The following is a 25,875-nucleotide window of genomic DNA, read 5'->3' as shown; positions in this document are numbered from 1 at the left end:
GTGCAAGTCTTAGCGGGGTGGGGGCAATGCAGTGGACATACAAAGCGCTCCATTTTATCTGAAACTTCTGTTTTGTGTTAAACGCTCTAGATGTGTTTCGAAACGCGTGTACATCTCCACGTACAGCGGTCGTCACTGCTACATGATTTTAACCAAACTTGGGATGTGTGGCAAATCTAGCGAAACTCAGATATATCAAATTTCATGAAAATCCGTCCAACGGTTCTAGCTTTCTGGCGGACGGACAGACACGACAAAGCTAACAGGCGTACTGTTAGCAACTTCTCGTTGCGAACGCACCAAATGGCCCGAGAGGGACTTCGCGTTACGTGCCCCAGAGGCACAGATTGGCGATGCTGACATCTGTAACGTGTGTAGGTGAATAGGCCTATGTCGCATTCGGCTACCGAACTGCGCAGTCGCAGTGCATGCTCCAGCAAAGGACAGGGCAACACGCACCTTCTCACGACAGAGGGGAATCCCCTAGCGAATATCCGCCGTTCTGTAAGTCGCTTCACCTTATCGATCTCCGGTACGCGCGCTCTGCAGCGGGGAGCGAGAAGCGTCACGACGCTGTCCACGCAATACAGCTTGCCCAGCATTCTTAGCCACGGCTGAGAAGGGGTGAAATGGACAGACGCAAGCAGAACTAAGTCACTGCTTCAATGACCACAACAGTCATAAACATATAATAATAACAATAATAATAATAATGTGTAATAACTGGGCGTAAAAGGTAAAAAAAAGGCAAAGCTATCCCTGTAACAGGCCATGGAGGCCCATAGGGTTGTGGGACGTCGAGGCTCCAACGCTTTCTAGACACTCGGCTCACAGATGGCGGTGAGGTTGTCAGCATTACGCGCCGGCCGCCCTTTACTCCCAAGAACATTCCTGTTACTCATTTCTGTTAGGGACTGAGTCGACCCCAGGGTCGCAGTGCGGCTGGAAGGATTAGATAAACAACTGGACGTACTGTGTTTAAATATTGATCGTCGAAGAGGAGGCACATTACCGTTCGTAAACATCTCTGGGAGTTCATCACGAACCAGTGGCCCACATCATTACGTCATGATCAGAAAATAACTTGCACATCATCTTCCCATCAAGCGACGCTATAGGAAACAGATTCTATGTTCCTAACACGGTGAGAGCCGAAGTCGCCATTCCGGACATCTCGCTGAGCACACAAGATGGCTGGCGTAGACAGACGAAACCTCTGAAGAATGCTGCCTTCATTTTGACCGGGCGAGTAGGTGTTCCCTCGGGGTTGCATCCTGCACGTAACACTCCAGACAGCTTGTGCCACACCGGCAGCTAACGAAGCGAAAATGACACAGAACAAAACTGTCACTACCGGGCCAATGGCCGCAAGGGCCGGCAGTCACTAAGCGACTCGCTTCCACAAGCCCACAACAGAACGGATGCAATACGTGATCATGTATATCGTTTTATGTGGGTTCATGTTACTGAGGGCAAGGGAACAAGGGCATTTACACATGGGATACAGCCCCGGGGCGCGCAGACACTCACTCTGTTCTGCGCGATATTCTACCGTGGAGGAATGTAGCTACCATTCTGTACCAGACATCTGAATCACACTGAAGAGCCACTAGTGCACATATTTAAAAATACAAGTCAGAGCACAGTGCGTGCCCTGAGCTCCGCGTGCTTTAACGTTACAAATGTTATATGTTGCCAAACAAAATATTTTTGCATTTCGAATGATTCTCGGACTGAACAGCGATCATTTCTCTAAAGAGAATTACCCGACTGATATGCAGCCGCAATGTGTTTCCTGTGAGGTAGGAACTGAATTTATAAATGCCACTGAAATGGACTTAGTGTCTCAAATTGCTATGTTAACACACAAATTAAGTTTCAACACGAATTAAATTAAAATTCTTATATCTGTTAGATCCTTCACCAAGCATTATTGGGGAAGATAAAACCAAGGGAAAGAAGATGGGTGGGACTTGCAGCAGGCTTTGAAAAGACGAGAAATTCATGCAGAGCGTTGGTCACAAAACCTGGAGGCAGAATATTTGGAAGACCAACACGTAGATGGCAGGATAACATTAAAACTGATCTTAAAGACTCAAGGTGGGAGGGTACTAGCTGGATTCATCTGGCACAGGCGAAAAAGTTTTGCAACTTACAATTCTGCGGTCACTGTATACAGCAGTTCACCAAACTCACTACCTAACATGAATAAACAAATTCTTTCCCAACACCGAACTCAGGCTCGAAATTGAGCCACCAGACCGACGGTCCAGAATGCCCCGCGGCTTTCTCTGTCTTCTCTTAACGAAGCATGCTATCTGCCCCGCGAGGTGAATCCTGTTCCATTGTTCACTTCACGGGGGTAGCTTGCAGTCTCTGTCTGTTGTCCGTCCGTCACAAAACAGAAAAACATAGTATCATGCTCCGGGTGGGAATCGAACTGAGAGCAGGGGAGCCACCGAACTAACTCATCTGTACGCATATTCAAATGTTCATAAAAAAATCGTCTTCGCGCAGTCCACATCATACAAAACATAAAAAATGGAAAATTTTAACGATACGAGCAGTGCTGATGGAAATAACAAAATATCACTGTAGAGCCTTTATTTAAAAACTGTAAAAAGACAATAAATTTATTCATCGACAGAAGACTCAGAAGCTGTACTTGTCTTTGAATGCAATAATGCAGGTTTGGAGAAACAGTTAAGTTTTGTCTGAAGAGACAACTCATCTGCCTTCCTAAATGTTATGTGTCTTTAAAAGTACGTACTCAACTCTGGACAACATTTTTCATTTTTCGTATTTCGATCCGGATTAGCGAGGGTTTACTGTGTCACGAAGTATCCTTTCAAATCCTTTCCCTTTCACAATTCAGTATCCTCCCTCATACTATATGCAGTATCGTTACACAACCCGAAATCCAATGAGTCACGTGTCAGTATCAGCCAATCAGATCGACGCATCAGCACGCCAGCCTGTCCGCATCTCGCGCTCGAACAGGGAGCACCATGCGGGACGTCCTGAGTAGAATATCAACACTGGCGTTTACGTCATTCTCCTCCAGGCAAATGTCGGAACACTTTCTCGAAATATATTAGGCCACGACCACTTCCTTCCGTACCCTTTCCGCTTCGTTACTCACTAAACACGTTAACATTGGCATGTTTATACTCTCAGGTGTTGAAAACGTCGTTAAACGAATAAATAAGCACGGAAGTGCGACAGACCCGCAGAGTGTACTATGTCCATCAGCCATTCTCGGGAAATTGGACTTGGAGTGAGGGAATCAACCACAGCTGAAACGTGCCGACAAAACGCGTCCTCAAACCTCACGCCTGCAATGGAAGTGCAACATAACATGGAGAAGCAGAATCACCTCCAAGCCCCCACACGCCTTCAAGGAGCAGCGCTTAAGTACTCGGACATGCTCAGGACTTATCTAGGTGTCCTCAACAAAACCGGTTGGCAGAGCGGCGTGGACCTGTCGTCCTGCCTCTTCTGCAACCAGCATTACACAGCGACATCGGAACTTTCAGATATAAAGCTGTAACCCCCCCCCTTTCAACCGTGACGCTGTCTTCGTCATTCCTTCCATCTGTTTGCAATTCCTGCATAATAAGGAATTTTCCAAAACAAGCGACACAAAAGTAAAGTTTCAAAATAAATTCCTCAGCTTGAATTCAATTTTCCCTTTGTGAATCGGTACACAAATGCAATGGGGTAAAGGCCCAGAAGACGGTGCAGTACGTGCTTCAGACCATGGGCCATGCCCAACACAGACTGCTCATGCCAACTGGCAAGGGTGGAAGTAATGGCGGAAAGCTACAAACTCACAACAGAATTTTACACCACATGACAAGGAACTGTGTTGCATTCCTATGGATTTCTAAATTGTTAGTGGGGTGGGACTAACTAAGTCCCTTCTACTGCGGCCACTTCTGGCCTACTGTATCAGCCCCAGATGATAGGTGAGGGTGACTGTGGAGCAATTGGTGGAATGAAGATTGGCAGGGGAAACCGAAGTTCTCGGAGAAAACCTGCCCCAGTGCCACTTTATCCATCACAAATCCCACTTGACCAGACCCGGGATCGGGAAGCCAGCGACTAACCGCTTGAGCTATGACGCGGCCGTTTCTACGGCTTTAGTAACGTTCGTGCCATCGAGCAGGTTGGCGCAGCGGTCACGCTCTTGACTTGTATTCGGTACGTGCTCCATTTGAATGTCGGCTATTATTCTAAGGCTTCTCGCTGTTTTCCTTAGTTCCTCCAAAGAAATGCTTCTATCCCAACACTGTATAGTGCGAGGAGCTGGGCTGCGACCCGCTTGGCAGAGCCGTTCGGTGTTGGGAACTGCACTACACGGAGCTCACACAATAACACTGTTTCAGTCCAGCGCGGGAAGAACACTAAGTTCCAGACTTCGGTGTTTACTGAGTGCTTTTTTCACGGGGAAATTCCGCAATAAAATGGCCTCCATTACATTCAGTTGTCGGGGCTATTCCTTCTGCGAGAACGACAGGCCGGGGAGTCGTTACGGAGCGCCGAGGGTCCATCGCAACATGAAATAAATTTCACGCCTACCTCTACAAAGCTACACACACTCACAGAAACAAGGGAACCGCACGTCGGGCGAGCGCCCGGTTCCTTGTTCTATCCGCCTTCCCAAGGAACACGTCACACTTCCTGTGGATGATGCATTGTGGGAAGTGGAGCAGGTGGTTCTGCTATCTGGCCAATCAGCAGACACCCATATACGAAATGTTGGGTTCATACGGTAGAAGCAGAACCCTTCTTTAGAAGCTAACAGTCGCTCAGCTTGTATGGAAAACATCCACTGTTCAGAAACCTGAAGATTCATTACTGTGTTCAGAAGTACGCTACGATGAGCCAGCTCAGTCCACACCCTTCCGCCTTATTCTTCTAACCCTTTAAGGAACGATTTTCTTCTAAATAATATGAGTTCAGCCCGTACCTCACAGGAAACACATTACGTCTCCGCTACAAAGCCCAACCTGTTAATGCTGTTCATTGTGAGAACCGTACGAACACACAAATGCAGTCTGTGGGTAAAATGCACAGTTTTAGTATTTTAAGCAGGTGGTACATATAGTAACCGTTGGGCTTTTTAATACTTCCTCCCATCTACGCTTAGGTCTTATAAGAGATCTTATAAGTGCTCCGTGCGTGCTGCATGCCTTGCCCGAGGCCCTGTGTAACATTTTGTAACACTGTGACCCTCTGCGGTGAAGACTACACGGAGGAGGACCACCCCTTCTCGTTCTCCGCGACAGTGTTTTGAACACGTTGGCAGCAATCTTCTCCATCCTCTAACGCCAGCTCATGGTAACCAAGTTCCTGTGTGCTGATACCCATACTTCTGCAAGATTTCGCTGCCAACGTGCTAGAAACACGCTAGACTGTAAGTATACGGGCATCCATTTCGCAAAGCCTACACTCCACTGTCAGTCATCAGGAGAACGCTACTACGTTGCATTTCCCACGTGTTTCCGGTATTCACACGCAGGTGGGGAATTCCCGCGGAACTCCACAAGGTCTGGTGTGCGGCAGACGAAAGGGCAGGGCGAGTGGCCTACATTACAGTTTACACGTAAATCACTTGAGTGGCTCTTTGAGAGCGAGCCAGGCCTTCGACACACATTAGCTCCCCCACCCCCGCCCCCAAAATGAAATGGCTCGTGTATCGACTAACACACGTGCTCCAGTGCAAGTGGAGGAGATCTGCCGGCCGATACGAGGCTCTCAGGGGGCGGGAAGGGGACTGAAAACTTGTAGGTCAGGGGCTCTAACAAACTGTCGCATATCCTGGGAACAATCAATTTCCACTTACAGGAGAATTATTTTTCTGTTTCAATCCCTTCTTGCTGTATTAATTTACACGGCCATTCCATATCGACTAGTAAAACCGGCCGAGGATGTGATACTGTGCTGCCTGATCAGGGCTACGGCGCACCTCAGAAAACGACGATGAATATGGAGCAATGGTGGCATGACGATTAGCAGCGGAAAACGGAAAGCAACCTACTCTATCCGGGATGCAGGCGGGGCTCTAGCGACGGGAAGGCTGGTTCCAATCGCCTACAATACATGAACGCCTCCCGCCGCAGGATACTCTGCCACGTTACTGTAACGGTGGGATTGGCTTCACCTGGCTCAGCAGTCGGCCCTTCTGAACGCGGAATTCAGGATTCGGGTCCCATAAAAGGCAGACATTTCTTGAGCAGCTGAGCGACTGTTAGCTTCTGAGGAAGGAAGACTGGTGTAGAGAATTATTGACGTTGCGAAGTGAGTGTTCCTCCGCAACAGGCCTGAGTACCTCCCGAGGGTCGAAACAAAGCGCCACTCGTTGAAAAGCCGTATCATCTCATTTCAACACACACAGCTTCCTCTTGTACGGCCCCTGGCACGGTAGCTGACAGACCATGGTCGCCATGTTACCCGCAACAAGACGCTGGTGTCGATATCAGAACTTTAAACTGTAAAGCGTCTAATTACATCATCTCTCAAACTCCACCTCAGCATCACACACCGTCTCGCTTGCAATGCAAACGGAAGCGAGTTTGTGACTGGAGTGCGGGCCGGACGTCATGTCGCTATGCACAGGCACAACTTTATCTTCATAATAAAGTAAAGCCAAGTTGAAGGTTGCTGTCTTCTTGGGCGTGACACCGTGCCGCTGGGTAGATAATTACAAACGTCATACACAGGAACCCCAGAAATCCTCATAATCACGGCAATGGAAACCTCAAACAGTTCCACGGACCTCGTTCACGCAGATGGACGCAGCATGTTCCTCCGAAACGTTGGTAACCATCTACCAGACTACACGGCGGCAGTAAGCCCACACAGCCCACATTCTTACCGTGGCAGCCAGCACAGGAAGACACGCACCAAACAACATACATGCTGAGTGCGTGTTGCTCCCAAAGGCGGGCCCTTGCTGGACCAGGCGACGCTGTATCCAGACTTCACGGCGGCAGTAAGCCCACACAGCCCACATTCTTACCGTGGCAGCCAGCACAGGAAGACACGCACCAAACAACATACATGCTGAGTGCGTGTTGCTCCAGGCGACGCTGTATCCAGACTAGACAGCGCTCAATGGTACGACTAATCGAGGTACTATCCCAGCATTTGCCTGGAGAGGCCGAGAAATACCACGAAAAACCTCACCCCGGATGGCTAGTATCTCGGCCGGATTCGAGCCCAGCACCTCCCGAATGCAAGTCTAGAGCGCTGAACGAAGGATGACACGATGGACCTCGAGCCCTCGCCAGCAGAGTCGTTGTGGGTTTGGAGCCGAGCCTCCTCTGTGAGTAGGCGCCACGCCGGTCGCACCGCATTCAGCACGAGTGTATTGCAGGAGAAGGTGGCGCTGTGCTGATGCAGGCAGCCTGACGGAACTGGGGCCACTACTTCGTGATAAGTAGTGCATGGAGGCACAATTTGGCCAAGTGATCACTCATTTCCCCTGACAGATTCACAGCGTGAAGTGCAACAGCAAAGCAACTTCCGACACCAATAAGCGACGCGGCTAAGAGCTGCATCAGACGGTGACGAACTGCTGCAGGCGACAATCAATCATATCCAATCACTCTGCGGTGCCACGACGCACTTTCCGCACATATTGAAGAGTTTTGTAAGCGTCAGACACATCAGTCATTACGCAACTGCGGGTTGCCATAGCAACGAACACAGCGCGAATGTAAGCAAGCCACGCAACAGTCAGGAAGGAGACAGCAGTCTTTTGTCTCAGGGCGTCGTGTCTGTTCCGTGATGCTTCGACGTGGATATATGAAGTGTTGTACACTCTACAAAGACGGCTTATGACTGACTATTTGTGGTTGTTACACGTGGCAGGTGGCGTTAAACGTCGGCCTCGAAGTATCATTCGGCAACATGTAGGAATGGAACGGAATACGGGAAAAAGCAGGGAAAGTCAATAGTACGAATGATGACAGTTCCCGTTGAATCCTCAGCGAGTGTTACACCAGTTGATGATAAATGTCGATGTGGGGGGGGGAGGGGAGGATAAAACTCTAGAAAGTCCACTTCACTTAGCAAGAAATAGGGGGGGGGGTTCGCACACAATCAAATGCGAGGCGCAACTCTGATCTGCGGTCTACAAAATGGGCCCAAGTCCACTCACGGACGCACAATACGGGCAACTTGGCCTGCAAGATCGCTCCAGACAGCAACATCAACGCAACGCGCATATCGGACTGGCCTATGCTTTACTGTCCGTCCGCTGGTGACACTCCAGCAAAACGTCAATACACTGAGTGATTCACGTTGTCCTCTGCGTTGTGACACAGTGCAGTCTGGTCGGTGGGTACCAACCTTCTGACTCCAGCGCACGTTCCTACCAGACTACACGGTGACACATCCCAGAAATCTTCAACAGAAGTTCATGCATTACATTTCAATTTCTAAATTAATTTAATTCCGCATTCTCAAATAATGCCCAACGCAGACGCTCCGGCCGTCTTTACTTTATTCTTGGCTGTGAGTGCAGAGGAAAAACAGACAGTTTAGTTGTTTCGCCGTGACCCCTGGAATGAGGCGCATGCGCACAGTCGGCTGCCCACCTCCAGCTACGTTCATTTCGAAAACGTCAAGACGTGAAGTAATGTTAACGAAGGGCGCCGCGTCCAAGACGTCTATGGGACGCCCTGTAACAGCCGAGAATGTTTGCCTCTGCATTCTCATCCCTTGAAGCTTCAGAATAATTACCGTTTTCCTGTGCGGGGAATAACTTACTCGTCAGAGTGAATCCCTAGAAAAACAATTTTATCGTCTTAAAGCACACAATATCTCTAAGTTCGGACCTCAGTTTCCGCTCGTCTGCGTTTACGCGCGTGCGTGTGTACACTATACGCAAGCGGCGGTCGCAATTTGTGGGCCGTGGGCCGTTAGTGAGATCCTCAACATGGCAACCGACCTTTGGGTTACATTTGTAGAGTAGATGAGCGACACGCAGCTTGTTTCTCCTGCGTGGATTTAGTTTCGGTGTTCCCTAAAGTGGTCAGTGCCCACATGTGACGGCCATGGCCATGCATGAACAGAGTTTTCCACTGCAGCAACCAGTTCGGAGAAATCAACTCAGTACTGCATCTCATCATTAATTCATAACAGTTTATTCAGGGGCCCCAAGTTTGGGCGGGCATGCGTCACCGCGTCACTTTCATTACTTTCTATACATAAATGATAGGGCCCCTTTTTGTTTCACTGCAAGCACTAACTGCAGTTACACCAGTGTTTATACGGCCATTAGCTACACGCACGTTTAGCATGAACCACAAACAGGGGTGGGAAATGGCTCTCACGCCCTCCCGGGGGCGTGACCAGAACACAGCTGAAGCAGGATCGTGAATTCGTTCCTGCATGAACCGTTGTTGGGGACGATGTTTGTCCTCAGGCACTGGGAGCGCTCTGCAACTGAGCAGACGGCGTCCACCTCATCTCAGGGTCAGTTCTGAGCCCCAGCACACACACGCTGACAGACACAGCCTCCCTGCCTAGCCTGGCCCTTCGCATGCTGGAGACGCCATGTACTTGTCTTCTTGCTTTGTCACGGCACATAGCACCGAAGGCCTGTTTCAAACGTACCCTATATGGATGGCTGAGGAAAATCAAGACACGTGAGAAAGGATAGTCGATGTCTCGAGCGAGATTCGAATCGGTCACATCCCTAAGAGAAGTCAGCAGCGATACCGCCTGAGCCAGTGTGCCCGGTATTAATATTGAGGCCTCACTGGATGTGACTCCGTAGAGACTAGTAGATCAGTACCAATATTTCGGAGGAACCTCCAGCTTAAATCTTCAAAGTCGGTACCTCGGTACTTACGAACGTGAGAACCCTGCTTGCTCGGCGGTCAAGATATGAATTTACACGTACTTACTTCCTTACGGTGTATTTGGCGACGCTGCTAGTAGCTCAGGCGGTGCAGTGTACAAGGATACGCCGATTAGCGAATAATGAATTGAAAAGGATCTGGAAGGAAACACTTGTGAGGGACTGAGGTAAACCATGAATACCCGTAGTCAGGAGAGTCAGCGTCCCGGCGGAGGTCAGAACTGGGACCTCGCGAATACAACTCAGAAGCCTTACCACTTGAGGACATCAACGTGTACATACCGGCGAGCGCAGTTCCCGGTAACGCGTCCCAACCGAGATATGAAGCCCAGGCGCTAACCGTCCAGCAATCTGGCGTCACATTCCCCGCAGGAAGGGAGATTCCGAGATGTCACATGCCGTGTAACTCTGCTCGATCCCTATAGGCACTGGGAATCGATGCTGTACCAGTCACACGAGTTTATGTTTCTTTAGTGAACCCCACAAAATAACAATGACAAGGAATATGGGAAACTAAAAGTCTAAAATACGCCTTGGGCACAGCGCTCAATGGCCCAGCGGTGCCACAACACACAAACACCGTGTTCTCAATAATAAGTAACAAGGCTCCTTGAAGATGGAGGCAGTACGTTCTTCCGAAACATAACACACTATACGGCATCATCATCCAAAAGGTGAATGCCGTGAAAACGTAAAATATTACAAAAACTGCGCCCATTGCAGAATTTGGTTGCCACAGAAGTGGCATTCCAATTGCTACACGCATGCGTCACGTAACAGCTGAACAAATGTAGTTTAATGCACACAAGAGTTCCTCTTCCAAATGAAAAGAAAACACGTCACCGTTACTATAGCAACGCATGCAGCGTACGGCACATCATTTTTGTCAACAAGCCGTTGCAGATATCATTAGAACTGGAATTTCGCGCAGAAGTAAGCAGCAAACTGTGTGTACACGTCTGCAGGGCTGGTTGCATGCACGTCACTCCAGGGCGCCTCAGTTCACAACAATCAGCGTACAGAGTGCCGACCGAGGCTCTACATGACGCTATCCTTCCCTCACAGCACCCACGTCGTATTCCCGGGGCCTTCCGCGAACTCCATCCTTTGGGGAGGCTATTCCCACACTTTCCGTTAAGAAGCGGGACGACCCGTCGTTAGATATAGGCAACGTGGCATATTCCAATGGGCGCAGAGAACACCCTGACGGCGTTGTCAATAACCCACACTTAACTCCGTGGCATGTAGTCCGCAAGCGAACTATACCGACCGAGCGACCGCCGCTTGTCGGCGAAGTTAGTGCAAACTTTTGCGGATAGAGGGTGTCGCGTGGTCAGCGCAACGAATCCTCACGGCCGTTACTAACACACTTCCGAGCCGAAATCTGTTCCGTAGGCTTCACAATATGCAGGGACGAAAGTAGGGTCTGCCCGGAACTAACAGCACTGCGCTGTGCCCCAAGCCTGTTCAAAACACGCACTGAAGAATTCTGAGCCACAATTACTCAAACCTGCACAACACGCACTGAAGAATTCTGAGCCACAATTACTCAAACCTGCACAACACGAACACAGAATATGCCAATTTTCTCGCTTCGATCTCCTCGCCCCGCGACAGTTCCCGGTCCGGTGAGAACTGATTTCCCGAGGGAAAAGCAGCAATATGGAAAGAAAACTTTCCTTATTTGGCGCGTTCTCCATGAAACGTCGCGAAAGGGCGCCTATTAGCTTCGCCTTGTCGGTCCGTCTGCAAGTGAAAAACGACTTCAGATATTTTCACGGAATTTTATACTGGGGACTCTTATTAAACATTTTTTATTCATTCCAATTTTGATTAAAATTGTGTAACAACGGGCACTTTATAAGGAAGCCTGAAGGCGTACAACCCGGCCGCGACTTGGGCCCACACATACACACATTCTGGAGCGAAGAATACTTGTAACAGAATTAAACAAAACGGAGCGCTCGCCCCAGGTTTGTCCTGTCATATGCGCGGATTATTAGACAGTCGCCACGGCGCAGAGTACTTCTCGTGCAGCTGCTGGTCGCTAACCTGGTTAACAAACTCCCTCTCATGCAATCGAACGGTTCATTACCGACCGTGTTTACAAGAGCCCGTCACTGAAACGTACGCTTAGCCAGTGAAATCCAGCCACCTTCGTACCGTTTAGTATTATCTTACGTCGATGTCTCCATGCGTGTTACATGTCCAACCCATCTTATCCTACTTGAGTAAACTGCCGCAATGTTTAACGGCGAGTACAAGCTTTACAGCCCGTCACTACGCTATCCTCCCTGCCCCGTCCTACACTAGGTTTACTCTCTTCTACCCTGAAGATGGAAGTAGTAGGACCTTCCGAAGCGCAGCTGAACACCTACCACACATCCCAGAAGACAGTAATCTCCGGAACGCTTCCCCTTCCTGAGCGGTAATTCCCCCCCCACCCCCCTAGTTTTTGCCGCTCAAGCAGGAGATCCTGCCTCGTGATGACATCACGAGGGTTTCTCGGTAATTAGGACTCGCGTCGCTCTGCCACAGGTAAGCGGCCTGTCCGGACAAATGGCATGTGTGGAGTGCGGCTGCAGAGCAAACGTTATTACACCCTTGCAACTGCAGCGCCACCGACCGGTTTGCTTAATGCGCACACTGCGTGGGAATGTGTACTGAATAACAAAACGGGCGCAGATGAGAAAGGTTGCATTTGCAACGAGGCACTGAGGAAAACCATGAAGAATCTGAATCCATGATCTCTCGACCATGAAGCTGGGGGCTGGCACGAGCGGCAGTCCATTGTGCTTCTGCAACACCCGCTATAGGCTCCACCGCTTCCTAATTTGGCCTCTCAACTTCACCGAAGTCAAATCAACATCGGCAAGCAATTTTCTTGGCTCGGTGACTGAAGCGAAGCCCCCCCGGTTAGGCGGCATGTTGAATGGGTCGGTATGGTACTTGAGCCTGTTCTGCTCGCATCTGTGCATTGCCAAGACTCCACTGCACTTAGCTTCATGCTGTAAGCAGCACTTTCCATTCGTCAAGCGAAGTATACAAATGTTCCCACATATTTCTAACAAGCTGCACACTGCGTTGGACTGGCTCAGTACTATGGGGAGTACTATTTTCTTGAATGTGACGCCGTGTGGTCCGGTAGATGTTTCGGAGCAACGTCCTGGTTGGTTAGTTGCCTGCCTTACTCTTCTACCCTGAAGAAGGCCGTCCATTCCTCCGAAGTGTCGGTTAACGCCTACCGGACTGCACGGCGCCACGCCCAAGGAGACAGTTCTCTTCAGTCACCGCTGTGCGAGAACGTCCAGTCCAGTACAAGTGGGAAGACACAAGCCTCAGAAACTTAAACAGGACTCGTAGTCCCACGTCATGACCGCCATGGGCGAAACTTTCACCTCCGGAATATCGGAGATACAAAAACAAAGGCTGTCTGTTGTTCGCTGCCGTCTATGGCGCTTTTGTTCGAGACTAACCAACTGCAAGATAGATCGATCGATGACGCTAAGACACAAAAAAGCAGCATCCATTACATCGTTGAGCGCACAAGCCCAAACTAAAATTGCTTTCTGTCCACAGCTCCCACACTTACGTAGAGATTTCTTTCTCGGGTTCCTACATTTCCAGCAAACAGACACGATTAACGGCGCCAGAGACCGCAGATCGACACTCGGATACGGTAAACCTAGCCAACTTCACGTCACCGTGACATTTGAGGTTCTCATGGCAGTGAATGTGTAGATTAATGCCTTCTGGGGATGCGATGTCGTGTACATTGGTAGGTCGTTAGCGACGTTTCTACGAACTTCGTACCTTCATCTTCAGGGCAACAGCCTAAACCGAGAGCGAAATATGGTACAGATACAGGAAAAGGCAGTATTTAACGGCTATCACAAACTGGACGGAAAGTCACGTGTAAACGCAAACATGTAAACCTACTGCGGTTTTCGTAGCTTTACTCAGTCTCTCCAGGCAAACTCCGCGGCAGTACTCATCAATCACCCTGCCAGCTGGTCAGACTACAGCAGCGTCGAATGGTCACATGACTAATAACTACTGAACCGGAACGGACGCGAAGGAAGCGGCCGTGGCCTGATCTGAATGTTATCATGGAATTTGCATTCGCGCAGTTATGGAAACGAGCAGAACCTTTAGTCGCGGCAGCCGAGATCTGAAGCCGGGACCTACCGAATGCAGTCACCCTCCACTCTCGGTCTCCCCTCCGCTGAGGCGGCCTTCCAGCAAAGCTGCTCTCGTAAGACTCCACCGTGCCAAATACGCGGAACATGGGCGAAACAACTTCCGGCACACAGCGGCGGTACTGCCTCTTCCGAAAGTCATCGCCGAAACGACAGGTCCAGACACGACCTACTGGGATACCAATAAATTTGTACCTGTGCTTAATTAACACCGTTGGAGTTTGGTATCAACTTTCACGCTCCGGCCGCCTTACCCCTGGGGAAAAGACCTCCGATATATACTGGGCAGAGGACTGGGCGGGTCCCACAGCCGGCGTGAACGCTACATAGAGAAAAATTTCAGGCTGACAAAGATACGAACTGGATGGGAAGTTGGGGAGCGGGAACTTGAGACTTGACACCGGTTGTCCATCTCCACACCCGTCGAGGGGGTCAGTCCCTTCCCGCCCCCTGAACTGCGGAATACGTGGATAATCGAGTTATCTGCCTTCGGTGCGACCTGCTGTGGTCTCGCCTTCATTTCACCTGGACTCTGCCCCTACACGCACACAGCTACACTTGCTGATTGGCGCATCTCCCTCGAGATGATAATCATTTTTATATTCATCTTCCTTCCATGCAGTTTCGAGAGAAACGCAAACTTACTTATGAAAATCCATTTGCGTGTGGATTATTTCTGCGCTGCCCTATCCATGTCAAGCACAAACTTTCTTCTGAACAACCTTTAACAATTCAGTTCCTTGATCACAGGAAACGCCCAGTAACAACGTTCGACCGGTTTATGTATAAGTCTTAGGAAATAATCGCTGTCTCCTGTGATCATGATAGGAACATCATAATACACTGTGTGAGCAGAATGCAGGGATTGTGGTACATATATTTACCACGGCGCTCTAAAGAGGTAAGAGCCTTGTACCGCACGGCCTATACTGCGCGTGTACTAAGTCGAGCTTATATGGAGATTATGAAAGACCAATACCCCCACTTCGATTCGTTTTGGAACCCAGAGCACCCATACGTCGGGGTGGCTACCCACTCGGCAGCTGGCGTGTATTTGTGTGGCGCGGGGTTTGTATCACACGGAGAAAAGCTTTCGTGTGACCTGGCATATCACAAAATAACAGTACCTCCCATACGTTACAAATGTGGCAGATACAGGTTCTCACGGCGGTGACGATGTGACGCCGTGTAGTCTGGTAGAAAGTTGTTAATGTTTGGAGGAACGTATTCCATTTTGGGCGCAAAAGATATAGGATAAATGAAGAATGGAAACAGTGCTGCGAGGCTAGAGGATACATTTCGGCTGTTCCGCCGTGAACAGACCTGCCGCCACCCTTCCACCCAGAAGGAGCATAGTCGCAAAGCACAAAACAGTGCGGGCCCGTCACAGGGCAGGCAGCGTTACTCTGCACTGTGCTACACTCGTACACCTATAACTCACACTGGTTGCTGCTGTACATATTGCTCGTTCATATCAATCAAATCTCTGCATTCAGCCCACGAGTGTTTGTGTTCCGTGTGGTTCTCACAATAAACAGCGACTGTTTCCCTAAACAGCATTAACCGGTTGGGCTCTGTAGCGGAGACGTAATGCGTTTCCTGTGAGGTACGGAGTGAATCTCTATATCTGTGTGTTCCGTATGGTTCTCACAATAAACAGCGACTGTTTCCATAAACAGCATTAACCGGTTGGGCTTTGTAGCGGAGACGTAATGTGTTTCCTGTGAGGTACGGATTGGATTTTCAAATGCTGCTTAGATAACGTCAAGTTTCACGATGTTCAAATGACTATAAAGAGCTCTAGGCCTTTATGGAACATGATAATTCGCTTAGGAGACGAAAAATTAGAACAGAGACCGTGGAAAGGTGAGAAACAAGGATATGTCCACGCAAAGCAAAGGAGGATCACGACAGATCACATCCAGGCCGAGTCAGTGTCTAAGCTTCCTGCGGGACAGCGATAAACAAGTGGACGCACTGCAAATAAGCAAGCAATTTGCGTTACTCATCAACTGGTGTATGCAGATGAACGCTCCGTAATATTTGCTTGTTAACTTATGTACAGACTGAGGCACCGCACACGCGATCGGCAGCAGGACGCCTAACTGTCTCGGGCGGGCAACACGCAACACGTGCTTGAAATGTGACAACGTGTCATGGAACTTAAGGCTTAACAAGTTAGGAGATGTACGCATCGCGTAACAATTCTGACGCAATTGCTCACTTTGTTTTGACTACCTCGGAAAGCGCAAGGCATGGGAAAACTTGTATTACACAAAAAATGTACGTCCAACATCTGTTCAAAACAATTATCAATGCCATGAATGTCTGTGCTGTTATGAAAAGGAGACTCAACATAAAAATGGGTCAAAATGAGATTTGTGCACTACGAATTTCTCATTTAAAGGACCTAATTAAGACAAGTCACGTCACCAACAGAGTGACGCTCTACGTTCAACTATCTGAGCTGTTCGCTCTTCTCATGAGAGGTGGCGTTTAGTGACTTAGCATTCCTTTACGTAAGCCCCCACCCCCAGGAGTCGGTATGGCGACTGGCTACGGGCTGGATGATTGACGGGTTCGAGTCCGGCAGGGTCAAGAATTTTCCCTCCTCCACTTCGTCCAGACCGGCTCTGGGGCCCACGCAGCCTCCTATCCAATGGGTACCAGGGGTAGAGCGGTCGGGGCTTGAAGCTGACCACCCACCTCCATCTAGTGCCGAGGTCAAGACAATGTAGGTCTACACATCCACTCCCCATACGCCTTCATGGCGTAGTGCTTATTCAGTTAAGCACAGGGACACCTTTACCTTTCGCCTGACCCCTTTTACGTAACCGCACAGACATTTATGGAGCGCCGGTCGAGCGTCCGCTGTTCCCCTCCCTCGAGTTTAACAAGAATGGAATCCAACCACGCTTGCCTGCCAACAGCAAATCGGCGTGATCTGCAAATTTTGTTGCGAAGGCTTCGGACTGAAAACAGCTGATTCCCACGTCACACGAAGGGAGTCGAGCGCGTGTGCTCTGAGGGCAGACTGCAAAGTTACGTTTGCCAAGAACACAGGGACGGAGGGCTCAGACGTCAGTTACTGGAGAACACGGGTCTCCATAGAAGCAGGATCCGCTGACAGTCGATATGAAGAGGAAGGGAGCTCACGGAGACTGTAAGGGTGGAAGAGAACGAGGGTAGCATTCTGGGAAAGAAGTAGGACAGACACGCGTCTGAACAACACGCACACAACAGATTGGGCGGCTCGCCATGCACAGTACCCTGAAAATAACATCGAGTGCTTTCGTCTCTTCAGGGGTTCCTTTCACATTTCTCCGAACCAATATTCACTGATCACCCTGACAGCGTCGTTAAGTGTGGATGCCGCGCGTCAGAACACACAGCCACCCGCCTCATCAGCGCGCTGTAAAAAATTGCCCTGCCAGTGACGCCTTTCTTCTGCTGCTGCCTCTACATGTTTCCGTGGGAAGTCACATCAAATCATCCACCTCCTAGAAAACCAGTACAAAGACTGCTCTCGAGACGAGGGACACCACAGCACAGGGCTTCGTCAGAAATATTTGTGCTCCCATAAACAGTGTGAGATGACGCCTGAAAGCCCGAATCATGTAGCCACAGTACACGTTCATTCCCAGGCAACGACTCGGTAAACAGGTTCCCGCTGCAACGAATACGTAAGCAACAACCGAAGTACTGTTGAGCTACAACGATGGAAAAGGTGTTTTCTGTTTGGTCCGCCCCGAGGCTATATAATGACGATCCCAGGTCAGCGGAAAGAAAAAGTGAGTGAGTGTCTTGAGACGGCAGTCGAAGATGGTTGAGAAGAGGCTGCAACTGAGAGTTAGCTGAGTTGCAAAAGTGCGGCTGTGAAAAGAAGACTTCATGCCTGCTGCAGTTACAGTGAGACTGTGCTGAAAACCGTTGCCAAGATACGACTAGTGAAGACTTGAGAACCCTAGTGTGTGTAACGGTGAACTGTAAAGTGTGTGGATCAGCGACAGGGCTGCATTACCTGTAGTTATGAGTTGATTGTATAAGTGCAATGAATCCAATCATCCAATCCAAAACCCCGTCTAATAGTCACACATCCAAACACGTGACAATATTTAGCGAGGCAGACACGCATCTAGGTCTTCATGTAGGGTTCGTTATTACTGACCATTTTAACCAAGGCCTCATTTTTGGAAACTTCCCAAATTTAAATTTCAATAAAATGCATTCTGCGTATCCCACTTAGAGGAGAATGGGCAGACATGGAGAAATCAAAAGGCAGGCGCCTTCCTGCCTCGTTGCGAACGCGCAAGGATATTCCACCCCACTATTTAGTCTCGCGAACAGACAGACGCCCGTTTCACGATTCAATTAAGTGGAATTTGGAAGACAGAAGTTACGTGCAATACAGACCAAAGTCCCAGGAGCTTCTCCGCGATTACCGTCTACCTCCCCAGAAATCTCTGCGGGATCTTTTAACGCTTTCAATCAACTGATGAGGGCTCTCCGAAACCACACGAAAACTTCTTTCTCGCGAGAATTCCTAAGCGCCGAGACGGATAAACGAATTAAATTGGAGAGGGAAGCAGGAAGCGATGGGAAGGGCCAGGTTATGAAACTTTCCTCATTTTCGCAACTCGCATCTCCCTGGAAATTTAAAAACTGTTGCCACCCGGTCGAGTTTACCGCCATTAAACTTGTTACACCGCAACTGCGGCGGTGGGAGGGGGGAAGGGGGTTCGCGCCTTCCTCTCGGTTTATTTAACGACACCTCCAATAGCTCACACTAACAGGGTTCAATGTAGAACCCGGAAGGGCCGCAGTGGCGTACGTTATGACGGCGTCAGGATGGCCTGTCTGCCGCACAGCCGCACCTGGGTTGGAGATTACCTAATGGGCACAACAAAACGCGTTTCATTACCTGCCGAATGAAGAAAGCAGCAACAGTAGAACTTGACGTTGCACAATGTCCGTCACCTTCGCCACTAGCCGCTGGACTCCGTAACATATGGACATCCCCGGGGGTTCACATCGGGACATGACCATTGTTCCTACAGAACTGAGTTTGTTTCAGCAGAGACTTGTGCGGAGCATTACCGAACGGCATGTGAATGTACGGCCCTCACATTACTTCGTGCACGCGAAACATCTGAACTCAGTTCCCTACATTACAATGACATTCTGTTAAAGCAACAACCGCTGTTTATTATGAGGCCATATGAAACACATAAAACCAATGTACGACAAGAACGAACATTTTTTTTAAATATTAAAGCTGGTGGTACATACAGTTACCACTGTGATGCATGTGCTTCCTGGAACAGCAATAAAGCACTCGGCTGACACGAGCAGCCACCTGCAGGCCGCTTCGTGGAAACAGCAGCGCTTCAAAATGCCTTGCTCTGTGAGGGGTGAAGGCACCCCACAGGCTGCAAACCGCTGCCGCAAGGCTTCCACATGCAGAGGAAGAAAGTAAACAGATGCTTTGACGCATCATGAATATTGCTTGGGGCAGCCACCATGCGGTACATCCGCTCAGCACGACAGCTCTTGGAAATCCCTTCCCTTCCATTTATATAACATTTACAAATTCAGTTCCTGCCGCACACAAAACAAACTCCGACTCCATTAAAACAATAAGTTCTGGGAAGAACTCATCGCCGACTTGCCTTGATACCACACGGACAGCGACGCGTCCAACAATTCTTCTATTATTGCGTTATGTATTCGTTGCGGCGGTAAAGTTTTAGCCGACCTGTTGCCTAGCAACGATAGGGGGATACACATACAGACACGCAGGCTGATGGAAAGGATTTGTGAAGGACGCCGTTGAGACGGGCGGCTGGAAGGATTTGGTCAATTAAAAAAATGCATTGACCTCGTCGGAATCGAGCCCGCGACCTTCCGGCTTGTAGTACAGAGCCTCAACCAACGACACTAGCGCGTGCCCCTTCGTCAGAACTGGGAAATCTGATTTCGTATGCGAGTCGAATACAGCTGCGGCCCGCGGAAGATGAATTTCAATGCAGGAATTCAGCACAGAGATGGGGAGCAACGCTTCGCCGTGGCACTGAGGGCGGCGAACTCCGGCACCACAGGGACTAATAAAGCGAGACCGGCTTGCGTATGTGGCACAATTCAGGTACTATCCTGAAAATTAGGAGGTGCTGAGTAAAACCGCGAACTCAGACCAGCCTAGCGCTTTCCTTTATCGCTATGCCACCCGATCCAATAGTCAGCAAACCAATAGTTCCCTGACTGCATCGCCTTAAGGCTAACACAAGCGTTTTCTGGCGTTACGTCGTGTAGTCTGGTAGACTTTCGGAGGAACGTGCTGCATTGACCTGCAGGACAGAAGAGTGGTAGGGACATAGGGACTGGCGCCTCGAGCAAGGAGACCCTCTGATGACTACTGACCCCTTACAAGGGCAACTCCTGAGACAACGAAGAGGAGATGCAGAGGGGTACCTCGAAGGGCCCTCTTTTGTTCAGCGTACAATTTTCATGATTGCGACGCCGTTCAATCTAGTAGTTACGTAGTAATGTTCAGGATGAACCCGTCGCTTACCCTGAAGAAGGAGGCACCAGGTTCCTCCAAAACGTTGGCAAATTAGCGTCACATGTGCAGAGTTTTCCAGCTGCTCCAACTTACACCCCAGGTAACAAGAATGTCAGCCCGAAAATTTGCCCCTGCGAGCTAAACGCACAAACATTACGAGGGCTGGCCCGCAATGCAATCAGACAGCCGACAGACCGTGTAATTGGCTTCGTGGCGCAACCCAAACAAACTGCAAGCGACACCTGTACACGCGGGCGCCCTAATGGCTATAATTAATAAGAGGTGCACAGGCCGCTCCCGGAGAACCGATAAAGCCCACTTTACTGCTGAACAGATTAATTTATACAGCTGGTTGTTGTAACGGCAACTATCTAGACTCGTACTCGGTTCGAAACTCGGCAGGGCTTTCATCGTTGTCCTCAGTCCCTCCACGCTAATGCTACAACAGNTTCGCATTTTCCTATTGCTCTTGTTATTACCAATATAATTTGCTTTATTATTATTATTATTATTATTAGTAGTAGTAGTAGTAGTAAGAAGTCTGAGCATCAGCAGTGTTTATTCTGCTCTCAGGAACGACTCAGTTACTGGCGCAAATTTGAAGATGGCGGACGCAAGGATTTCGAGTGGCGGACAGCAGAAGTTTACAGAAATCGCCGATAAATCTCATTCGAAATGCGTTTAAAAGGTTGGATTCATCTGGGGCAAGGATCGCCAAACGCAGGTCCGCAGGCACCCTGATGCCCATGGAACGGTTTTTGGGTGGCCGCCAGGATTTTGAAATAGGACTTATAATAAAGAAGAGTACGGCCATCTGCGTTGTAACACCGTGTAGTTATAGGACATCCCGAAGTTTCGGAGGAACATATTGCCCCCATCTTCACGGTCGAAGAATAAGACAACCAAAAAGAAACTCGCAGAAGCAGGAGACAGATCAGCTGGACCTATTTAGATCCAGAAACCTAAACACGCTGTTCGGCAATGTTAAAGCAAGTGGTACATAAAGTTACCGATGTGCTTTGAAAATGTAATATCCCACACTTCAATTGCCCCCCCCCGAACCCGTAACGCAAAGGCAATGCGCGTACATAATCGATCTTTGTCGTCATTACGTCAGTTGAGACCGGCTCCTTACTGCTTTAATGTGTGCTGAAAAACGTGATGAGATGGATTTCTTTAAATCTCCCTACTCTAACCCCCACCACGGATAAGGAGGGTGGAGGGGAACCTGCCCGTATATCCCAGGGATGCTGCGACTGGACCAGTCCTCGGCCGACCGCGCGCAAGGCAGGCAGCAGGGTGCAACATGGATGTCACGACACAACTCGCAGTTCTGTTCCGCGCGACGCAACACACACAGCACAGCGCCCGCCACTTGCCGTAATTAGTCCTCATTAGCAGGAGACCGGTTTACAAGCAACAAATCACTGGATCTAGATTTTAAAAAGTTTCAAAAACAAATTATTCAGAACAGAAATAACAATTCTTCAAGACACCCTCGAATACCTCATCATATTAATTCAAGAAAACTCGTAGTTCCTCCTTGTCATTTTGCTCAAGGCACGCAAACAAACACCTCGTGACTTAACGCCATAATCAGAACCTCTAACACCATTTCAAGCAAGTCCATTCACTACAACTAACAAATAAAATGCTAAACGCGACGTTCCTGTAAACACAGTTTAGACATGTGGCCGCAAGTTCCGTGAACCTGCCACCACACCAGGCCACTCTTACCTACGGCCCATCATGTGACGTCAGACTGGAATCACCGCATTCTCACCTCTACGAAGAGTTGCAAGTCGCATTTTCTGGCCGCAGACAAACTCAACCGGCAAGCTGGCTGCAGGTAAGCTCTTCGTACGCATCCTAGCTTGAAGGGACTGCCGTTTCCGCACGAATCTCACAATAAATAGCGAGCATTGCCGCTTAACAGTATCACGTGGTGTTCCCTGTTAGGTACGAACTGAATCTTATTTATTCTCTGCACATGAACAGGCTTCAGGAGGTCCCAAGTGGCAGTGGCCTTACTTTAATCGTACTTTAAATTGGCACATGTCACATGGGTAAGGAAGGCAGCAAACAGTTCAACTGATTCAGTAATTTTCCCTTCTCTTGTGGAAACCTAAGGTTCAATACCGTGTTCACGAGAGCCACACTGGTCCCTATCCTGAGACATATCAGTCCAATCCATACCATCCCAACCTATCACTCTAAGATGCATTTTAATATTGTCGACACACCTACGTCTTGATCTTCCTAGTGGTCTCTTTCCTTCCGGCTTTCCCACCTATATCCTACATGCATTCCGCTTCTCCCCATTCGTGCTACATGCACAGAGTGCGAGAAGAAGAAATCTACATTCGAGATCTCGCAGCCAACTCTGGCCTGCGTACTGAATGTATAAGAGTGGTTACTTGAAATATCCTACATTCATAGGCTGGATTGTGGTATCACATTCCGACAGAAATGCCACTCCTGGCAAAACAATGTTCATGTTGGGTTTGGGGTTCTCACAGCTAAACAGTACTACCTTCTGTGACACCGTGCAGCCTGTACCAACCTTTCGAATAAGAAAACTGCCTCGTATTCAAAACATGGCGACATAATCAAGAACACAACAGACTACGAGTTTAGGCCCGTACAGTTAAATAAGAGGATACTCTTTTTCTCTCCGCGGGTAACTAAGCAACTCCATGGAGCAAAGCCGTCCATAAGAAGCCAACAGTCGCTCAGCGACTAAAGAAAATCCCAGACTTCACGGAGCTAAACGTTCATTATCGTGTTCAAAATAGCGTATCCTGATCCAGGTGAGTCCTGTGCACATCCTGACTGCAGTTTAATATTATCCTCCCTTCTACGACGTCTCCCAAGTGGTTTCTTCCTTTCGGGTTTCCTGGCCAAAACTTTGTATACATTTCTCATCTAGGGACATTGGAGCAGTTTTAGGTGTAACCGTTTAAACCACACTGATAACTATATTCACCGCCATGTTCGAAATCTCTGCACCTTTCTCACAAGTACATTTGTGTTTCGTACGATTTTCAGAATAAACAGCGATTATTTCCGTAAGCACAGAATAAGCCGGTTGCTCCTTGTAATGGAAATGCAGTGTTTCCTGTGAGATACGAACTGGTATATATTGCTTAGACGAGGTTCAGGTTCCAGAGGGTTAGACCAAATTATCATGTACGTCATTGAGAACAACGGCCATTTATGTCCATGTCACGAAACACAACAGCTGGAGTAATTAATATCAATGTGCCACGTCACGGCTTCCTCAAGTTGTGCATGTTCACTAGCCTTCAGCCGGGCGCGCAGATCGGCAGAACATCCGTCTCACCTTCACACAAACTTCCGCTGCAATCGCCTGCAGAAGCGCCCTCCCGACACACCATCCGCTTTAGCCTTAAACCCTTCTTTCTTCCGCACAGTGCACCTGAGGACTTGGAATGATCCTCAGAGTAGACGCAGGTTATCTCCCCAAATAGCATCAACTGCACTTCTAAAAATGTTGACAGACTGAAGTCTTCAAAGGCTTAACGATAAGGCCACCAACAGCGGTTCATAATCCCACTAACCCTCACATGGATATACCAGCTTAGTGCTCTGAGGCGGTGTCTACTGCGTATGCGCACGCCGTGTACGACAGCGAACATCAGAATGGCCTCAGCCACGCCACGGGCTTACAGCTCTAAGGTACAGCCCAGAAAGAAACATGACGGGAGTAACGGCTTTGTGTGCCAGCGGGTGTCCTGCAGCTCTGCTACTTCGGGCTCGATGGATGGCGGCAAGAGTCATCGCCGTATCCCTACCATAACGGAAAGAAAGCGGGCGAGGGAGTGCTGGTTCACGCTGCACAGCGAAACTTACCCGGAAAACTCGAGAACATAAAACAGCGTTAAATCCAACTCCGTGGAGCATAGTCGTTCAGAAGCTAGCAGTCACTCACGTACTCAAGAAATTACCTTCCAAGAGGCTCTAACTCCTAGGTTACTTCCGATTTCTAATCCATGCCATGCGTGCTAAATCCCCTGCCTACCTCAGCCACCTTGATGCAGCAATAAGAGTGCAGTTATTTCCCGAGCATCAAGCAGAGGGAACGCTGAATTTCACAGCAATGCTATAGCCACTCATAACGAAAAACTCGGGGGAAGAAACCTGCGAGTTCAACTCTAGAAGCGCGAATTTCGTCAACACAATTGTCAAAATTCAGCTCGTACCTTAGGAAACACATTACGTCTCCGCTACAAAGCCCAACCGGTTAATGCTGTTTAGGGAAACAGTCGCTGTTTATTGTGAGAACCGTACGGAACACACAGATAATATAGAGATTCAGTCCGTACCTCACAGGAAACACATTACGTCTCCGCTACAAAGCCCAACCGGTTAATGCTGTTTAGGGAAACAGTCCCTGTTTGTTGTGAGAATCATACGGAACACACAGATGCACTGCGTGGGCAGAATATAGAGCTCTCTAAATTAAATGAGCACTATATATAACCAACCACTGTGCTCTAAAGAGACACACAGAAAATCGAGCAAATAAACAGAAACAACCGGTACATACCACACGTGTACACAAGCACCGCCTCTCACGCGGGGTTGCGGTGGCGGAGCCTGGGGAGGGGTACAACTCAACCCAAATGAATTATGAAATTAAGCTCGCTTGGGAGAGGAGAGGGCTGCTCGGCTGAGTCCTGCAGAAATCAAAGGCCAATGCAGTCTATCATCGGGTGGTACGTGTAAAGGGAACATTTGTTACGGGGTGCAGGTTGCACGGTGCGTGAAAAGCACGGCAGCTATCCATTCGGGAAGACCAGCGCTCTAATCTCGACCTGGAGACTGGGTCGCTCACGCCCACACTTCCAGTTAATCTTATCATCATGCCCTCCGGTCTGAGCTGCTGGCAGACGCGTGGCATGAACCGCGAACTCCCAAGTGCGGGGAACAGACTCACGGGCTACAGAGCGCTATAACTTCATAAGCACTGGTATGAAAACCTCAGGTCGCGGCCTATCCTATGGGAACGCGGGAACGCATGTTGCACTATCGCTTCCTGTGAGTGCAGACAAGCCCACACAGCGCAGCGTAGGCTCTCACAATCAAGAAGCAGCACTTCCCTCACGACGGAGAGGCACATAAACATAAGCAGGGCCCGGTAACAGTTCTTCAGACACGTTGGTACGTATGCTCGTCACAGTCACTGCTGTGAGAACCTCGGACCCCAACTCATTTCTTCC

At 49.2% G+C, this 25,875-nt stretch overlaps 2 protein-coding genes across 3 annotated transcripts in view; one reads left to right on the top strand and one right to left on the bottom strand.

The window, feature by feature from the left end:
* Positions 1–25,875, bottom strand: part of LOC111875246 (midasin) — a 161,972-nt gene that overhangs the window by 56,491 nt on the left and 79,606 nt on the right. The window lies entirely within an intron of this gene.
* LOC111875245 overlaps positions 21,910–25,875 on the top strand; it is a 38,532-nt gene continuing 34,566 nt past the window's right edge. For both annotated transcript variants that reach the window (XM_023871313.2, XM_023871312.2), the window contains exon 1: positions 21,910–22,481. The gene's annotated coding sequence lies outside the window, so the exon portion shown is untranslated. The remainder of the gene's footprint in view (positions 22,482–25,875) is intronic.

Source organism: Cryptotermes secundus, unplaced genomic scaffold (genome assembly GCF_002891405.2).
Source record: "Cryptotermes secundus unplaced genomic scaffold, Csec_1.0 scaffold526, whole genome shotgun sequence".
Lineage (NCBI taxonomy): Eukaryota > Metazoa > Arthropoda > Insecta > Blattodea > Kalotermitidae > Cryptotermes > Cryptotermes secundus.
Note: the sequence above shows the minus strand (reverse complement) of the source record. Positions and strands in the feature narration are given on the sequence as shown.